General features: G+C 37.4%; 1 protein-coding gene across 3 annotated transcripts in view; it reads left to right on the forward strand.

Moving 5' to 3' along the window:
- Positions 1-18,421, forward strand: part of DLC1 (DLC1 Rho GTPase activating protein) — a 515,375-nt gene that overhangs the window by 75,891 nt on the left and 421,063 nt on the right. Inside the window, exon 1 of one of the 3 annotated variants that reach the window (XM_040243174.1) lies at positions 9,017-9,333. The exons of 1 other annotated variant lie outside the window; for it this stretch is intronic. The gene's annotated coding sequence lies outside the window, so the exon portion shown is untranslated. Of the gene's footprint in view, positions 1-9,016; positions 9,334-9,709; positions 10,051-18,421 lie in introns of those variants that run through there. One more of the 3 variants, XM_040243173.1, reaches the window with a different exon arrangement.

Genomic DNA, 18,421 nt, shown 5'->3' on the forward strand with positions numbered 1-18,421 from the left:
TTTTCAGTTCTCTAGATTTTGATCATGTATTTTATCTATAAAAACATTACCAAACCCCCCCCCACATTCTTTTCAAATGAACTATATGTTTAGCCATAAAACAACTCAATAAAAGTTCAAATCATCCATAGTGATTCTCCAGTCATAATGAAATTAAATTAGAAATCAACAACAAAGATAACAAGAAAATAACATACCGTTAACCCTTTTGAACATAGCTGCAAAAATTCTTAACAATATTTTAGTAAGTTATTCAATAATATTTGAGAAAATGTACATCATGAAAAAGTTCTTGAGCTCCAAAATCACTGCAGACAGTTACTGCAGCCATGAAATTAAAGATGCTTGCTCCTTGGAAGAAAAGCTATGACAAACTTAGACAGCGTATTAAAAAGCAGAGACATTACTTTGCTGACAAAGGTCCTTATAGTCAAAGCTATGGTTTTTTCAGTAGTCATGTATGGATGCGAAAGCTGGACCATAAAGAAGGCTGAGCACCAAAGAATTGGTGTGCTTGAATTGTGGTGCTGGAGAAGACTCTTGAGAGTCCCTTGGAGTGCAAGGAGATCCAACCAGTCAATCCTAAAGGAAATCAACCCTAAATATTCCCTGGAAGGACCGATACTGATGCTGAAGCTCCAGAAATTTGGCCACCTAATTCGAAGAGCTGACTCACTGGGCAAGACCCTGATGCTGGAAAAGATTGAAGGCAGGAGGACAAGGGGACAAGAGAGGATGAGACGGTTGGATGGCATCACCGACTCGATGGACATGCGTTTGAGGAAGCTCCGGGAAACCTGTCATGCTGCAGTCAATGAGGTCACGAAGAGCTGGACGTGACATCGAGTGAACAACAATAACACTGATTTATGCCAGGAATGGAAGATTTGTTTAAAGTTTGAAAATCAATTGATCACATGCAACATTATTAACAGACTTAGAAAAACTTCATACAGATTAAAAAATAAAAATCTTATTCAGAAAAATCTTTTTTGGATTGAAGTATCATTTCCTGATTAAAAAGAACTCTCAACAGACTAGAAGTAGGGAAGGGTTTCTCAACCTCAATATGGTTGACATTTTGGTCAGATAATTATTTGCTGTGGGAACCTGACATTTTGGATCAGATAATCATTTGTTATGGCAAACTGTAATTGTGCATTACAGTATATTTTGGAGCCAGAAGCACCACTCTGTTCAGTTGTGATGACCAAAAAATATCTCCAAACATCTGTAAACATCCTTATTAAGTAAATTCCTACTCCTGGTTGAGAACCACTGAAATGGAGGGAAATTCCCTCATCTGATAAAGAATATCTACCAAAAAAAAAAAAAAATCCTTGCAGCTAATATCATAATTAATGGTAAGAGTCCAAATGCTTTCTCCTTTAGATCCAAGACAAGACAAAACTGTTCACTTACACCTCTGTTATTCAACATTGTAGTGCATATTCTAGCCTGTGGAATAAAACAACAACAAATAAAAAAGTAACAGGACTTTCCCGGTGGTGCAGTGGAAAAGAATCTGCCTGCCAATGCAGGCAATTCCAGGTTCAGGAAGACTCCATATTTTGTGGCGCAACTAAGCCCCTGAACCACAACTGCTGAAGGCTGTGTGCCTAGAGACCGTGCTCAGCAACAGGAGAACCACAGCAGTGAGAAGTCACACTGCAACCAATAATAGTCCCTGCTCATTGCAACTAGAGAAAGCCTGTGCAAAGCAACGAAGACCCTGAACAGCCAGAATTAATTAATTAAAAAATTAAAACGTTCACGTTGAAAAAGAAGAAGCAAAACTATCTAATCACATACAACATAATCTATTTTGGAAATCTTAGGGATCATCAAAAAGCTACTGAAATTAGTGAGTTTTGCAAGATTGCAGGATACAAATTCAAATAAGAAAATAAAGTGTGTTCTATGTAACAGCAATAAACAATCAAAAATGGAATTTTTGGAATATACCATTTACAATAGTCTCAAAACCATGAAATACTTAGAGATAAATCTGACAAAAATGTGCAAAACTATTACAGTGAAAAGAAGGAAACACTTGTAAGAGAAACAAAAAACCTAAATAAAAGAAGAGACAGATTGTGTTCATGAAACAGAAGACAATGTTATTAAGACGTTACTTCTGCCCTAAATTGACCAAAATTCCAGCAAGCACTTTTATGGAGATGGACAAGCTGCTTCTAAGATTCATATAGAAGTGCAATCATCCTAGATTATCCAAACAACTTTGAAAACGAAGAACAAAGTTATCATATTTACACTACGTGGTTTCAAATCCCACTGTAAAGCTACAGTAATGAATATTATGTGGTATTGCATAAGAGACAGACAAATAGGTCAATGGAACAGAATAGAGTCAAGAAATAGAATATCACATATTTGATTAATTGATTCTTGTTAAAGGGATAAAGGCAGTTCTGTGGAGGAAAGCTATTACAAATGGCACTGGAGCAACTGGGCATCCTCATTCAAAAAAAAAAAAGTTTAATCCACCTTCTTACTATGGCATATAAAAAAATTAACTTTAAATGTATCAAAGAGCCTAAATGTAAAATCTAAAGCTATAAAACTTCTAGTATAACATATAGGAGAAAATCTTTGTGATCTTAGATTGGGCAATGAAACCTAATTTCTTTGCCTTGAGACTGGAAACACAATCCATAAAAGAAAAAATTTGTTTATATTTTTCTTTTCTCAAAATTAAGAACTTCCACTTTATAAAAGGCACTGTTAAAAAATGAAAAGACAAACTAAACTGGGAGGAAATATTTGCAAATCATCTGGTAAAGAACTTGTATGCAGAATACACCAAGATCTCTCCCCTTGTACTTCTTACCTAGCATATCTAATTCTTCAGGAAAGATCTCGTGGCATCACACACCAAAAATGTTCACCTTTCTCATCACCTTCATCAGAGCCCTTCATGTCTCTCACCTGGCTTTCCATAGTAACCTCCTAACTGGTCCTTTTCTGGCTCTTAGTTCCTCTTAGCCTATTAATACAGCAGCCAGAGTAACCCCATCACAATGTAAAGCAGATCTTGCTACTCAGCCTTGCCAGGGCACCACTTTTCAGAATCAAAGCCAAAGTCCTTACAAGACACCACCTAACTAACTCACTCTTCCTTACCTTCCTGAGTGCATCTTGTCTTTCTCTACCCTTTCCTCCTTCTATCCCAGCCTCATTGATTTCCTTGCTATTTTGGGAAACTGCCAGGCACACTCTTTTTTAGGATCTTGTTTACACTGCCTAGACTCTATGACCCTCAGATATCTATATGGCCATCTCCCTATCCTTTTAAAACTTTTACTAAAAAGTTCCTGAGAAAGATCTCCCCTGATATCCTTTAGTTAATTCTGTAACATGATTGTCCCTCACTCCTCATATTCTTTATCATGCTCTGCATTTTCTGCTTCCCTTGGTAATTATTCACCTACTAGATAATTTATATATTTATGCTTGTTGTGCATTACTAATCCTCTGCCCTCCATTTTAAGATCCGTGATGGCAAAGTCCTCTTTTTTTCTTTTGGTTGGGTGGTGTTTAATATTTCCTAAGTGCACAGAATAGTACCATGAACATAGTAAATACAAAGTAAGTATTGCTTGAGTGTGAGGACAGATGTTAAGTAGGTCACTTGATAAGTATTCTGAGGTTTTCCAGTGGTTCAGTTTTAAAGAGACAAATATGAGAAGTATACTTGTATTTTAACAGAAATTGAACAGATATTCCTTCAAGGCTATAAGCCTTGGTAACAAGTTCATGACTCCCATCCCTGCCGCTCCCCCTCCAGCGGTACGCTGAGGACGCTGCCCTGGATGCTGGAGTATAGGATAAGGAGTCAGGTGGAATGACTCTCAAAAGGTAGAGATTTAACTGGAGCAGAAGTTTTATGAGATGAAGAAATCTGGACACAGATACTTTCACCTTTTCCAGGCGAACAGAGGGTGCAAGAGACAATGTATAAGAACAATAAGAGCATTTGAAAGGACAAGAGAAGCTAGAGAGAGAATGAGCTTCCAGCCTAAAGAGAAGAGGAAACATTTTTTGAATAGACTGAAGATACAGGGAAATGAGAATTTCAGAGAATGTTATATTAACCTCAACAAGGATGCTAAAGAGTACCAAATGGTCATGTTAGCCTAAGTTTTCATACAGAACAAATCTTTGTGGGACATAGAACTAACCTTGGCCTCCACTAGCTGGGCACACCTAGACCTCTCCTAAGTATCTTTCATGGCTTGGGATCTTCATGCTTCTAAGAATATCTTGGCCCTTTTGAACAGGTAGGGAGATTCAATGTTTTCAGAGACCATATATATTGTGCCAGTGTAGTTTTTCTTTCTTCCTGTTTTTTAAAACTGTTTTCTAAATTTATATTTTAATTTCTATTTGGAATTTATCAGTATACTTTTTTTCATAGCTATTCCTGAGTTGTAATCATTTTCAATGAAGGGAAGCAGTGTATATAATAATCCAAAAAGCAGATATAATGGGTTTTGGAGAATTTATATGGTTTTGCTACTTTTGTCAGTTTAATGTCAAACTTGTGTTCCATTAATAAATTCTTCTGGATGAATACTAACTGTTTGGCAAAATGCAGTATCAAAAGTGTGACATCATTGATCTAAAAACTAACCCATCAAAATTACATTGATCAAAAATCAATGATAAAAAATAAAAAATTAACATTTATCAAGAGCTAACCAAAATTTGGATCATTGACAACACTGATCCAAAACTAATATGCATATGCAGATTATTAAAACTACAAAATTGTATTTTTTTCCAGCATGGGTATGTGTCTATCAAAATGAGCTTATTGGAAGAAAGTACATGTAAATATTGCTGAAAAAATAACTAGAAATCTATCAAATACTACATCTTTATTGCTCTGACACACATGTGGTTACTCCAATAAATTGAAAGCAAAGTTTTTACGCAGATTTTTGAATGATCAGTTTTCATAGACAGTTTCTTCATGACTTCCTAGGTGGCGCTAGAGGTAAAGAATCTGCCTGCCAGTGCAGGAGATGCAACAGGCAGGAGTTTGATCCCTTGGTCAGGAAGGTCCCCTGAAGGAGGGCGCGACAGCCCTTTCCAGTATTCTTGCTTGGAGAATCCCCATGAACAAAGGAGCCTGGAGGGCTACAGTCCGTGGGGTCACAAAGAGTTGAAGGCGACTGAGTAACTAAGCACAGCATGTACTTGTGTGGACAATTCTAAAGTGCTTTAAAGACATTCAGTCTCTCTCTATATTAATTTTAAGTTCATTACTATTAGGACACTATTCTTTCACTAAAACAGAAAAATAAAAGCCTGCTTATACCCACAATATCACAAACGTTAAATGCGAGTGCTGAATTAATGATGTTTGCTACTCAAGTCATAAAGGGTTAAACATTATTTTCAAAGGATAGGTCCCACTTTGCACAGTCAAAAGGTTGTTGGACTTTAGAGTCATTGAACAATTCTGTAAAAGTGCAGATTTAAATTTCCCAGTGATAGTTGAGGATTAGCTATCCAATCATAGCCAGTGTTTATTATTTACATCTTGGTACATGGGAAGATACGCAGATGACACCACCCTTATGGCAGAAAGTGAAGAGGAGCTAAACAGCCTCTTGATGAAAGTGAAAGAGGAGAGTGAAAAGTTGGCTTAAAGCTCAACATTCAGAAAACGAAGATCATGGCATCTGGTCCCATCATTTCATGGGAAATAGATGGGGAAACAGTAGAAACAGTGTCAGACTTTATTTTTCTGGGCTCCAAAATCACTGCACATGGTGATTGCAGCCATGAAATTAAAAGACGCTTACTCCTTGGAAGAAGTTATGACCAACCTAGATAGTATATTGAAAAGCAGAGACATTACTTTGCCGACTAAGGTCCCTCTAGTCAAGGCTATGATTTTTCCAGTAGTCATGTATGGATGTAAGAGTTGTACTGTGAAGAAAGCTGAGCACTGAAGAATTGATGCTTTTGAACTGTGGTGTTGGAGAAGACTCTTGAGAGTCCCTTGGACTGCAAGGAGATCCAACCAGTCCATTCTGAAGGAGATCAGCCCTGGGATCTCTTTGGAAGGAATGATGCTAAAGCTGAAGCTCCAGTACTTTGGCCACCTCATGTGAAGAGTTGACTCATTGGAAAAGATTCTGATGCTGGGAGGGATTGGGGGCAGGAGTAGAAGGGGACGGCCGAGGATGAGATGGCTGGATGGCATCACTGACTTGATGGACATGAGTCTGAGTGAACTCTGGGAGTTGGTGATGGACAGGGAGGCCTGGCGTGCTGCGATTCATTGAGTCGCAAAGAGTCAGACACGACTGAGCGACTGAACTGACTGAACTGACATGGGAAAAAGGACAAGAAGCCTGGCATGCTGCAGTTCATGGGGTTACAAAAAGTCGGATACAACTTTGTGACTGAACAACAAAAACAGCATGGAAAAAAAGCTAATCTTCACAATAGCTTACAATCCTCATTCTGCAATTCCCTTTTCTTTAAAAAAAAAAAAAAGTACCTAATTGCTCCACCAATAAAGTTGTTCCAAATGTATACATTTAACTGAGCTCAACAGATAAAAGTCCTCAGGAAAACAATCATAGAATAGAGATACAAACATGAAAAAGGCAATTACTTAAATGGTGAAAATAATTCTAGATAACAATGACTGCCCCACCAGCCATGAAGTCTAATGACTTGACATGTTGACATGGACTATCATCTCTAATTTTGAAAAACCCTTAGATTCAGAGACTAAAACCAAGGTTTATGCAGGCTAAGTAATTCGAACAGGGTCATCACGATTGTTAGTTTTGGAGCCAGAGTCCTTTCCTGATACTTTGCTTTCAACTTTTTAACTGTCCCTCTACCATATTTTATTAGCTGAATAATATGCAAACATTTAAAGGAGTTTTGTATTGAGATTTACAAGTGGATAGGAGAAGAGGACAAATATCTTGGACCCCTTCTATGTGCCTGACACTATGTTAAATATTTAGGAAACGATCTCATTAGTTATCTTTATCCTCATATTTGGTAAAGCATTTATGAGAATATAAGTTCTGGGATTTGTTTGGAGTCAGGCAACTGAAGGAGGAAAAATAAATAAGAGTGATTAAAGATTTGGGAAGTAATCCTTCTAAATAATAGAGTAAATCATGAAGTCTTATTTGTTTAGGGAAGAGAACGTTAAGGAGAAAATTACTAATAAGAGTATCTGGATATCTAAAAAACCATTTATAAATCTATGTGAACAGGGTTTTGTTGTTTCCTCAGGCCAATATAAACAGAAACAAAGCTAAATTATACAAGAGAGGGATTATAGTACTCAGGAGGAGAATCTAGTCAAGAAGAATTAGCGGAGTGAGAATGTTTATTGAGTGCCCTCTGTTACCAGAAGCAGAGCTACAGCAGATAGGTATAGAGATATACAAGTTATTTTAGGAAAGAACTTACATCAATTCTCATTCCATTCTGCTCCAGTGTTTTCTGAAGGGAAAGAGATAAATTTATAAATATATCTGTATATAAATTTAATCCTATTTTCCAATCTGGGAGTTATGTGGAATTGTCCCTATTTATAACGAGGAATCCGAAACTCAGAAGGTTTAAGAAGTCTTCCTAGTTTCACACAGCAATTAAGAGAGAGCCAAGAGAGACAGTTGAACTCAGGGTGTCACAGTTAGAAAATTTGGGTTCCAAAGTAGACTTGGCTACTGTCCATCATTTGATTGTGAGAAAATTACTCTCATAAATTTCTAATACTTCATCTGCAAGATAAAAATAAGAATACACACAATGATAGTTGGGAAGATTAAATAGTTTCAGTGGAAGTATTTTGAATATGAACATAAATGACCCTTTAAAGAATTTATGAAGTTGTGGACTTCCTTCTTGTGGCTGAAGGTTAACTTCAAGGAATCTAAATGCTCATTTTTTAATCAGTAATGTTTTGAGATAAACTCCTAAAAATTGCTTCTCCCTCCAGGTTATCTGAATGCTCCTCATCTGAAAATTATGTATAAAGTGTTATCCCTCCCACATACCGTTTTAACCAAATTTAACATACATACAAATGTTAAGCATTGGGTTTGATATTTCTGATAGTCCATGCTTTGCACTAATTTTGAGAGATTTTAGCTACCCAGTAAGAAAAGAACTAATGGCTATAACATAATACTCTGACTTCTCATCTATTCAGTAGTATCAGAAAGTACTCAAAACATGATCATTATGCTATCTAGGTGTCTGTTAGTCTTGGTAAAAATTAGAGAATAAATGTGAATAATAAAAACTGCTTACAATTTCAGAGATGTACCACATAGATCTAGGGCTAACAGGTTTAATATTTCTTGTATCCCTTTTTATGTTCCTCTTTTATCATATGTAAATTGGGATTGTTCCTCTCATTATTGGAAATCTCTGGGTAGTTGCAAGCCCCATGTAGACCCAAAGATCAGGTTAATCTGATCACTAATCCCTGAAAGAAATACCTATGTCATAAACAGCAAGAGAATCCATTGATTGTAAATAAAGTAGAAGGGAGGCATTACTGAACAGTTTCAAACAAGCAAGATAATTAAACTCAGAGATGCCGTTTCCTGTTTCTCTGGTATAAACAACCAGCCTGCTGCACCGGCCTCTGCACAACCTGGATGTCCCAAGGCCACATCACTCTTCTTTCCTTCCACTTTCCCCAAAGAGAATTCTGGGTCATAAAGGAAGAATTGGTGTAACTTCTTTCCTGAAACGACTTGCGCTTCCTCTGCCTTGATATTTGTGTCATCTTATTATAAGAGGAGCGAACATTTATTATTAATTGATGCACTAATTAAATCCATACTTGCAGTTTCCATTAGCTTATTCCCTACATTCTCCAGAGTTTGCTGTCTGGTTTTAATCAAAACCAAATGGTAGTCCAAGTTCCCAGCCTAGAGCAGCTAGGAGGAAGTCATCCAGTGGAGGCATAAGAAAGCAGAAAAGATAAACAGACGATAGTTCACAACATTTGTGTCGGAGGAAGGATACAGATACTGTGAGCTGCTTGAGAGATGTGAGTCCCAGACTCTGTTCTGCGGGATGGAAGCAGTTGCAAGTGGTTAATGTCAGCAAGACTGTAATAGGATCAAGATGGAGTCTGTCTTCTGCTTTTCCAGCACTAGATGTGTGTGACTGGAGGATTCTGGCCAGAAGCAAGGCTGCCTGGGCCCTGACACAAACTATTTTATTTCCGGGAAGGATTCTTGGGATCAGAGATTTTGAAGAAAACGTTCTGTTTGCTGGATTCCTAGGATCTCACTTAACAGATCTCAGGTACGGTGTGAAATCTGGATGCAGCATTTTAAATGAAGGAGCGGTCAAAAGGTTTTCAAATTTAGAAGAATTACGGTATTAAAAATCTAACTGCATCTTGCTCCCTTAAAAGATCTTTTGAAAGGAGTCCTGCAAAGGTATTTTGATTACATTGTGTGTATACACTGAATACAGTGGAAAAGTTGTAGAGGAAGGAAAGAACTATGTTTTCTATCTTTTTTTTTTCCATAAGCAGTGTGGGATAGAAAAAGGCTTTACGGTTTTATAACTCTCCAGCTAATCACCTCAAGGGTTTTGACAAACTCACTTCAGTTCTGTGTAAAATCAGAACTCCTAAATCGCCGGCCTCAGGGCTCCCCCCTCCCCTCCTCCCGGCTCAGTCTTTCTCACACGCACACCACTCAGAGGCAGGAAATGCTTCGCAGGCAATCTGGGCCTGGTTGTGGAGGCCCCTTTTGCAAAACATCAGTCTGAATTTACTAGACAGAAGTCACTAGGAACGCCTTGACAGACTCCGGCTTCGGCTAAGGCTCCCTCCAGCTGCGGAGGCTGTTTTTGTTAGAATCACACACTGCGCAGAACCGCTTAGAATAGAGCCATGATCTCAACCACGAAATGTGAACTTATATTTTGGAGAAAGTAACGGAGACGGATTCCTCTCCTAGGCTGAGTGTTGAAGCATGTCATGCCTCGGCGTTTCAGCTCCTCCTCGTCGAGGTAAGACGCTGTGGAATATCTATCTCTCCGCTTTGAGGCAATCTACAGAGAGGCAGAAAGATTGAGAGACATGTTAGCATCTTGCACGGAGTGAGTGGTGATTTCCTGGGTCTTAGAGCTGAGCCACGAAATCAGAATTGGAAAAGGTTTAGTAAGAAGAAAACTGTGGGTCAAACTGTTTTAGCAGAATGTCAATTCGGAAATAGGCTCCAGGGAGACTTCACTCTTTTTCTCCGTAAAGTAAGATCTTATTTTCAAGTCCTTTTCATCCTTAACTTATTTATCACTAGAGGCAGAAGACCACTTTCCCTATTATATGACTTTTGTGAAACAAATACATTATTGTCACACATTAAGTGTGAGGTGTAAATGATTTTTTTTATTTCCCCGTCTTTTGCCAACAGAAGAGTAGTTCCTGCTAGAATGACTTTATTTCTTAATAATGCATATTTCAAAGAAAAGTTTGTGTCTCGTTTAAAATATGAAGATTGAATTCTTCAGTATGTCCCCACCCAGTTTCAACTACAGGTCAAACTGCTAATGTACAGCTTGCTAATAAATGGTTTATTTATTTACTTTTTCAAAAAAGTAAACACATGAAAGTTTACAACTTATTTCTATCCTAAATAGAATTTACTCTGATTTTTAAAAATTTAAATATCAGAATTAGATTTAAGATATATATTAACTTTGCTGAATTAACTATTCACTGCTCAAATTCTATGTGAATATTTTTGAATAATTAAAGTAAATCTCAATGACAATGACATTCCTTATTACCATTTTAAGGTTGCTGGAAATCACTAAAATCATATGAAAAGCTGATCTGCGTCCATAATTCATGTAATCATAAAATTACATTTCCACTGGACTGTAGTGTTTTTAAGTTATGTTTACATGTGCAGTGTATAAGGAAAGAAATATAGTAATGACTGAAATAGCAGAGAGTTTTAATAGATAGCATAGTGTTATATTTATACTTCTGAATATTTAGAATGAAAACCATTATTTTATAGAAATAATATGGAAAGATATGTGAAAGAAACAAATAGCCATGCATATTTCCAAATTTATTAGATGAACACAAAATATCCTAAATGAAATATGAAAGCTGTTTGACAGTTGGATCATATGAAGTCAAAGTTTTCGTCATAAACTTTGACATGGTATAAGGTGACCATTTGCTGTATTAGCTAATCATGCTAATTTTATGCTAGAATAACTTGTGTTGACAAATTCTAACTATTCACTAACAATTTAAGTCGTGTTAAGACTTAAAGTGATAAAAAGAATCTGTTTAATATGTTAAAATAAAATATTGACTTTTCTAAATTATAGTTTAATAAATTTCCTCAATAGAATTTTAAGGAAGGAAAAAAATATGAGAGGTCACCTCGTCTAACACTATCTTAAAGGTGCCAGTAAAGAAGCTGAAGTATGGCATTCAAAAATGACCTGTCCAAGGTCACACTGTTAGTTGAAGAGATGACATTGGAACCACCATACCCTGTGTCATAATTCAGATAACTTTATATCACATCACCTTGCTCCCAAATAATAATTATGCATAATAGGGTATGAACATATCCATATCTGGTAGAAGGCTACCTTTAAACAGAAAATTGAAATGCTTCTTTAAAAAAAAAAAAAAAGGCTTACAGCTGCCACTAGCATTACAGCATGGGGGAAAAGAAAATTCATGGCTTTAAAAAAGAACCAAGTTTACTAAGTAATGAAATTCCCTCAAATGCATAAGTTTTCTTCTACCTTCAACAAACACTTTAAAAGAGTAACTTGTTTGTGACCGTTTGTTACATTTCATATTTATGCCCAGGAAATCAATCCATATGCTAATAATTATATTAATTTTAAACTGATGTTTCTTAAAAACATAGTTAAAAAGGAGGTTGTCTGATTCATATCTTTGTATCTAAATGGTATCATTATAACCCAACCCAACCAGTGACGTTCAGGAAAGATTTTACTGCCCCCCATTGGAATCAGTTTAAGAATCTTACATACCCAGACATGTTTTTATTTAAATAACCTAAATCTCCATTGCTGTAGCCTGTTTCCAGTTCTATGCATTTTTACCTCAGTGGAAATGTGAAAAGGCTAAATGGACATGTGAAAATATGTGTACATTTTGAGGCCAAATAAACCCACTTCTTTTCATCATGCCTTCAACAGCTTATTTTTAGTCCTTTAATTGGTTCATATATCTACTCTGAGCCATCTACAAAGTCCTTTAGTTGTAGAATGCAGAATTTGTAATGGTATATAAATAAATGGCTGACCAGTGCAGTGTTAAATGGAGGAGTTGGCTGTTTCATCGGTACCATTCCTCATATATGACAGTATATGTTGCTATTCATGCTGAAACACTGCACTTTTCATGGCAAGAGCCTTTCTAATAAAACTAATATGTTTCATTTCTAGTACATCCCATGTTGTTAAGAAAATGTGAGTCATGACCCTTTTTTCCCCATTTTTATGAACCAGATTGGATTTCCTGATGTTATTACCAGTTAAAAGATAAGCTATTCAACACTTCCAAGTCTCCACACTCTACATGATTGGAATGAGGAATAAACACTATAAAGCAATAGCCCATATAACTGATTGCATGATTAACTAAAGGACTTAGTAAAAGAGAGTAGTACATCATTTTCTTTATTTTTTCTTGAGTACATTATAATAAAGAAGAGAATTTTTCTGGCCCTATCCAAAGAGTCCCTTCAGTCACGTGCGACTCTTTGCAACCCTGTGGACTGTAGCCCTCCAGGCTCCTCTGTCCATGGGATTCTCCAGGCAGGAATACTGGAGTTGGGGGCTGTGCCCTCCTCTAGTGGCTCTTCCTGACCCAGGGATCGAGCCCACATCTCTCATGTCTCCTGCACTAGGAGGCAGGCTCTTTACGGCTCGCGCCACCTGGGAAGCCCCTACCCATACCTACACCTGCAGCAAGCACTTTGTTTTTGTCTAGTCAGCAAGTCGGGTCCGACCCTTGGGGACCATGGGGTAGACTTACTGAGTCTACCTGAAGCCTGTCAGGTTTCTCTGTCCATGGGATTCTCCAGGCAAGAATGCTGAAGAGTGTTGCCATGCTCTTGTCCAGGGGATCTTCCTGACTCAGGGACTGAACCTGCGTCTCCTTCATTGGCAGGTGAGTTCTTTACCGCTGAGCCACCAGGGAAGGCCCACAAATGCTTTAGGCATGGTTTAATCTTACTTACAGAGAAAGAGTCCTATAGGATTAAAACAACTCTAAACTGGGACATTTAAAATATCTTTTGGGTTTTGTTTTGTTTTGTTTTTACGGTGCTGAGTCTTAGTTGTGCATGCCGTATCTTTAGTTGCAGCATGCGAGCTCTTAGTTGAGGCTTGTGGGATCTAGTTCTATGACCGGGTATTGAACCCAGGCCCCCATGCATTGGGAGTGCAGAGTCAGCCACTGGACCATCCTTTCATTGATTTTCTGTTTAGAGAATGAATGAATTGGCATCAATATCATCTTACAATGAGAATTCTCTCTGTAGATATCATTATAGTACAGCAAAGTTCCAAATGAGTGATGATTTAGCTTTGGATCAGTTATTATTTGAATAAATGTTAAGAATTTTACATCAGGATTTAAAGAGAATGAGGGGAAATTCCTCCAGATTTTAAGAAAATAGCATAAATATTGAGCCGCCTTCTTCCAAGTGAATGATAAGGCCCTTATTTGTGCAATTTAAGTCAAACAGGTAAATAGAGAAGCCCAAATTCAGATTGTCTTTGGTGTGGATACAGAAATACAGCATGTATTTCTGCCGTTCTCATTTGGCACTAAACTGAGGGTCAGCTCACAGAGTTTTGAGAAATAGATGAGCTTAGTTTTTGAGGAAGTTATTCAGAAGAAAGGTGAAGATGGACCTTGAGACCCAGTTTAAAAGAGATTATTTATTTTGATTCAGTGTATTATAAAGTATAATAAGTGAACTTGAAAATATTAAACAGGAATTCCTGTGTTTAAAAAAAAACAAAAGGCAGTGTAAGCAGCATGTATGTGAACTTGTTCATGAAAGAAGATAGAGGATTGAAAAAAGCAGTTGTAACTGCTTGTATGTATGAAAGTGAAGTGAAAGTCACTCAGTCATGTCCGACTCTTTGCAACCCCATGGACTATATAGTCTGTGGAATTCTCCAGGCCAGAATACCAGAGTGGGTAGCCTTTTTCTTCTCCAGGGGATCTTCCCAACCCAGGGATGGAACCCAGGTCTCCCACATCGCAGGTGGATTCTTTACCAGCTGAGCCACAAGGGAAGACCTCTATGTATGAAAAAGTTGTCTTATTAGACTGAAATAACAGAATGGCTTAACAGAATGGCTTAGCAATACAGTTCAGATAATCCAGAGGGAATCAGTCCATTAGTAAATGAGATAGAAAGAAAGTAGGAAGAGCAGAAAGCAAGATCAGAAATTCAGTAAGTGTTGCTTTTTATTCCCAGCAATTGGCAAAATATCTAATGTGTCAGCTACTGTCAATACCTGTTTTTTTAGTAAATGTTTGTGGAGTAAATAGGAGGGAAAGAAGAAAGAAAGGAAAGGAAAACCAATGTTGAAGAGTGGGTGTTGTGAGACTTTTTTTTTAAGTTTTCCAGACATCCTGTAATGACTGAATAATAATTTTTAAAGAGGAAGGAAAATAAGAGGTTGGCAAGAGTCATCAGAGCCTGAGGCCAGAGGTTAACAACACTCTCATAAGATGACATTACAAGTTCATTAAGAACCAGAGGGAAGCGTGAGCATCCAAAAATAGTTCAAAGTTAAAAGTTACATGAGGCCAGTGAGAGCAGAGCACTGGTGAATTTTCCACAACTTAAATGGGGTAGTGTACTGGAAAGCTCATGGGAAGAGACAGAAAATGGGCTCAGTCTTGCATCTTTGCCATTTGAAATCTGCTCTGTGGTTTCAAGCATGCCCCATATCTACTTTGAGCTTCTGCTTTTTATTGGTAAAATCTGGAAGATACTGTAAATATTTATATCACTGGGTCATTTTGAGCATCAGATGAGACTTTGTATGTACCAACTGGGTCACATACAGTATAACAAAGAAATTTCTGTGTTTTTTTTTTTTTAAAAAAGCAGAGGTCAAATGAATCAAGAAAGAAAGAATCATGGCGTTTCACTCTGTGGTCAAATAACTCATCTGTATTGAAATAACATGGGCATACAAGGGATAGTTCCAGTTCCCCCTCAGTTATGGATTCTGCAGCTAAGATCTGTCAAAATAAAAGAATTATTGCTGTCACCATCTTCCTCATCATCGTCATCTTCTAGTATCTAGTGAATTATTGCACTGTGCCATGGATTAAGTGCTTTACATGTATTATCAGCTCATCATTATTATGATAGCCCAATATTATTATTTCTCTCAATGATTTTCATTATTCCTATTCTAGAAGTGAGAAAACTGGCAAAGACAGAACCTAAGTAATGAATGCAAATCACCAGAAAAAGAAAAAGATTCTTTAACAGACATCTTGCCCTCACAAAAAAAATAGAGATAATAAACACTAGCCACCAATAGGTGTTGGACATTGACCTGTTCCTTAGTCCTGCCAAAACGTCTCTGTATAAAATAGGATAATAACAGTACCCACTACATAGAGTACTTACTGCTTATGAATCTTATTACTGAGACAATGAAAGGGCAACACCAAACGCACAGGCCTGATCCACAGCAAACGCTTAATACGTGGAAACTTTTTTACTATCACTATTACCGTGATCATCGAAAGTTTCTAATGCACCAACTATTTCTTGGGTATTTGGGACAGTTGGTAGTAAAAACAATCTCACATGTACATATGCAGATGAAAAAAAATAAGCTGAGAATGATAGATATTAAATATAGAAGGATACCCCTGGTGGCTCAGCCGTAAAAGAATCCATCTGCAATGCAGGATACACGGGTTCAATCCCTCAGTTGGAAAGATCATCTGGAGAAGGAAATGGCAACCCATATCCGTATTCTTGCCTGGAAAATCCCATAGACAAAGGAGCCTGGCAGGCTACAGTCCATGGGGTCGCAAAGAGCTGGACACGACTAAACGACCACTGCCGCAGAGGACAGAAGTTGATATCAGAGCATCAATCCCTGATAGGATACCAACCTAACAGAAGTAACGAAGTTCTCAAGTGATTTCGTGTTCCTGATTTCAGTGAAAGTTGTGCTTATCAAACAGCTGAAATCTCAGGATCATGTTGTCACCAAGCTGTGAGCACCTGGTTTGCTATGGCCCTATCTCTTATTTATATTTAGTGATTCCTATGTCTACTGTTGGAGTGTTCTTAGAAATGATAGCAAAGCTAGAAATAGAAAGTGACCACTTAAAGCAAAGCCACACATCTCACTATGCTGATGATAAAGCATTATAATTCATGTCTGTTGTAGAATAGAAGTATCTTTTTACAAAAAGGCAGAAAACCACATATCAGTCATATTGCTTTGCCATAAAAAAAGACAGTGAAACATTTGATATAAAATTTAATTTTAAGCTGCTTCCTGTTGCATCAAAAATTTCAAGTGAAACAAGTTCAGAGCAAAAGCAATACTTTGGTTTTAAGGGAGTTTGCAGAAAAGACATGAAGTCAGAAAGCCAAATAATTAATCATTCGTTAATGAATTTATTTGCAGAAATTCCTATGTAGTTCTAGATGCTCAAAGGGATCTGCACGAAATGGAACACTTATTGAGAAGACTATGTACATTAAAAAAAAAAGCATGGAATCCCAAAGGAAATATAGATATCTAGAAATTACTGCATCCATGATACAATATTATCCCCCAAGACTGCGTTAATTCTGGGATCTCCTGGAAACCAATTATCTCCAGAAAACTTTTAGTGATATCAGGCAAATATCATGACATTTTAAAAGATTTAGTCACATTACACGTGGTTATTTAAGAAAATGTTCTGGGAATACAAACTTGGCTGACTTGAGCTATAAAGTGGTGATAAGTCAGACACTGCCAGTATCTGAGCTCCTCCCTGCAAGGGAATTGGAAACTACCAGGGACAGAGGAGCCTGGCGGGCTACAGTCCATGGGGTCACAGAGAATTGGACTGAGTGACTACACACACACACACACACACACACACACACACACACACCTGGCGGGCTACAGTCCATGGGGTCACAGAGAATCGGGCTGAGTGACCACACACACACACACACACACACCCACACACCTGGCGGGCTACAGTCCATGGGGTCACAGAGAATCGGGCTGAGTGACTACACACACACACACACACACACACATACACAGGGCTACAGTCCATGGGGTCACAGAGAATCGGACTGAGTTGACTACACACACACACACACACACACACACGGCTACAGTCCATGAGGTCACAGAGAATCGGACCGAGTGACTACACACACACACACACACACACACGGGTACATTATATAGGAGGAAGCTGGAGGTAAAAATAGGACAACTCAGAAATAATAATTTGCAATTTTGTAACAGCTTTATCTTTTCTGATGAGCTGACTTCTAGTGGATTGACCTTGTTAATTTTCAAATGTACTTGCTTCCTGGAACATATTTGACTCTGAGAGCTAAGAAGGAGAAAAAAATTACCAAGCTCAGTAAAACTAATATATACATGAAAATAAGTAAACATTAAAAAAAATATTTTAATTGGGTACCTATTTCTTCATTCTTTTTCTTAAGATCAAAAATGATGGAAGCTTAGATGTGTCTGCCGGAAAAAAGTGATATACTACTTACTCCATTGACTTACTTCATTCTAGGTGGTTTATGCTATAATTTAAAAGGCTGTTGATAATTTCCAGACAGCCTAAAGACATAGAAGCTTTTTCAGATATAATATTTTAAGCTCCATTAAATAATTTATCAATAAAGAATTTTAATAGGAGTTTGTTTTTTCCACAGACAGCTAATGAGGGATAATGAGTAAATTCCAACATTTGACACAGTATGTAAAAGTAGATGAATAATGACTTTGTGAAGGAATGAGACCCAGATTGCCGCAAAAAAGGAAATCTGCATACGATCATATAATGAGAGATTTTTGCATCATGTTATGCAAAACATTAGGCTTAAGGAGAGGAGGAGGTTTCTCTCTCCTTAAGCCTAATTCTAACCCTGTCTAATTTGGATTAGAGAGCATGAATATTTGAAAGAGTAAGTGCTAATTGTGTTTTTATTAAAAGTTGGCTACCATGGCTAGACTCATAGAAATGCTTTTTTAAAATATGTGATTTTTTTTGTGGCTATTTGTTCATCATGCATTTACATATAGGGATTAAGAATAACCATGTCTGTCCCAGGCTTTCTCGCTGATC

This window comes from Oryx dammah, unplaced genomic scaffold (assembly GCF_014754425.2).
Source record: "Oryx dammah isolate SB20612 unplaced genomic scaffold, SCBI_Odam_1.1 HiC_scaffold_7, whole genome shotgun sequence".
NCBI lineage: Eukaryota > Metazoa > Chordata > Mammalia > Artiodactyla > Bovidae > Oryx > Oryx dammah.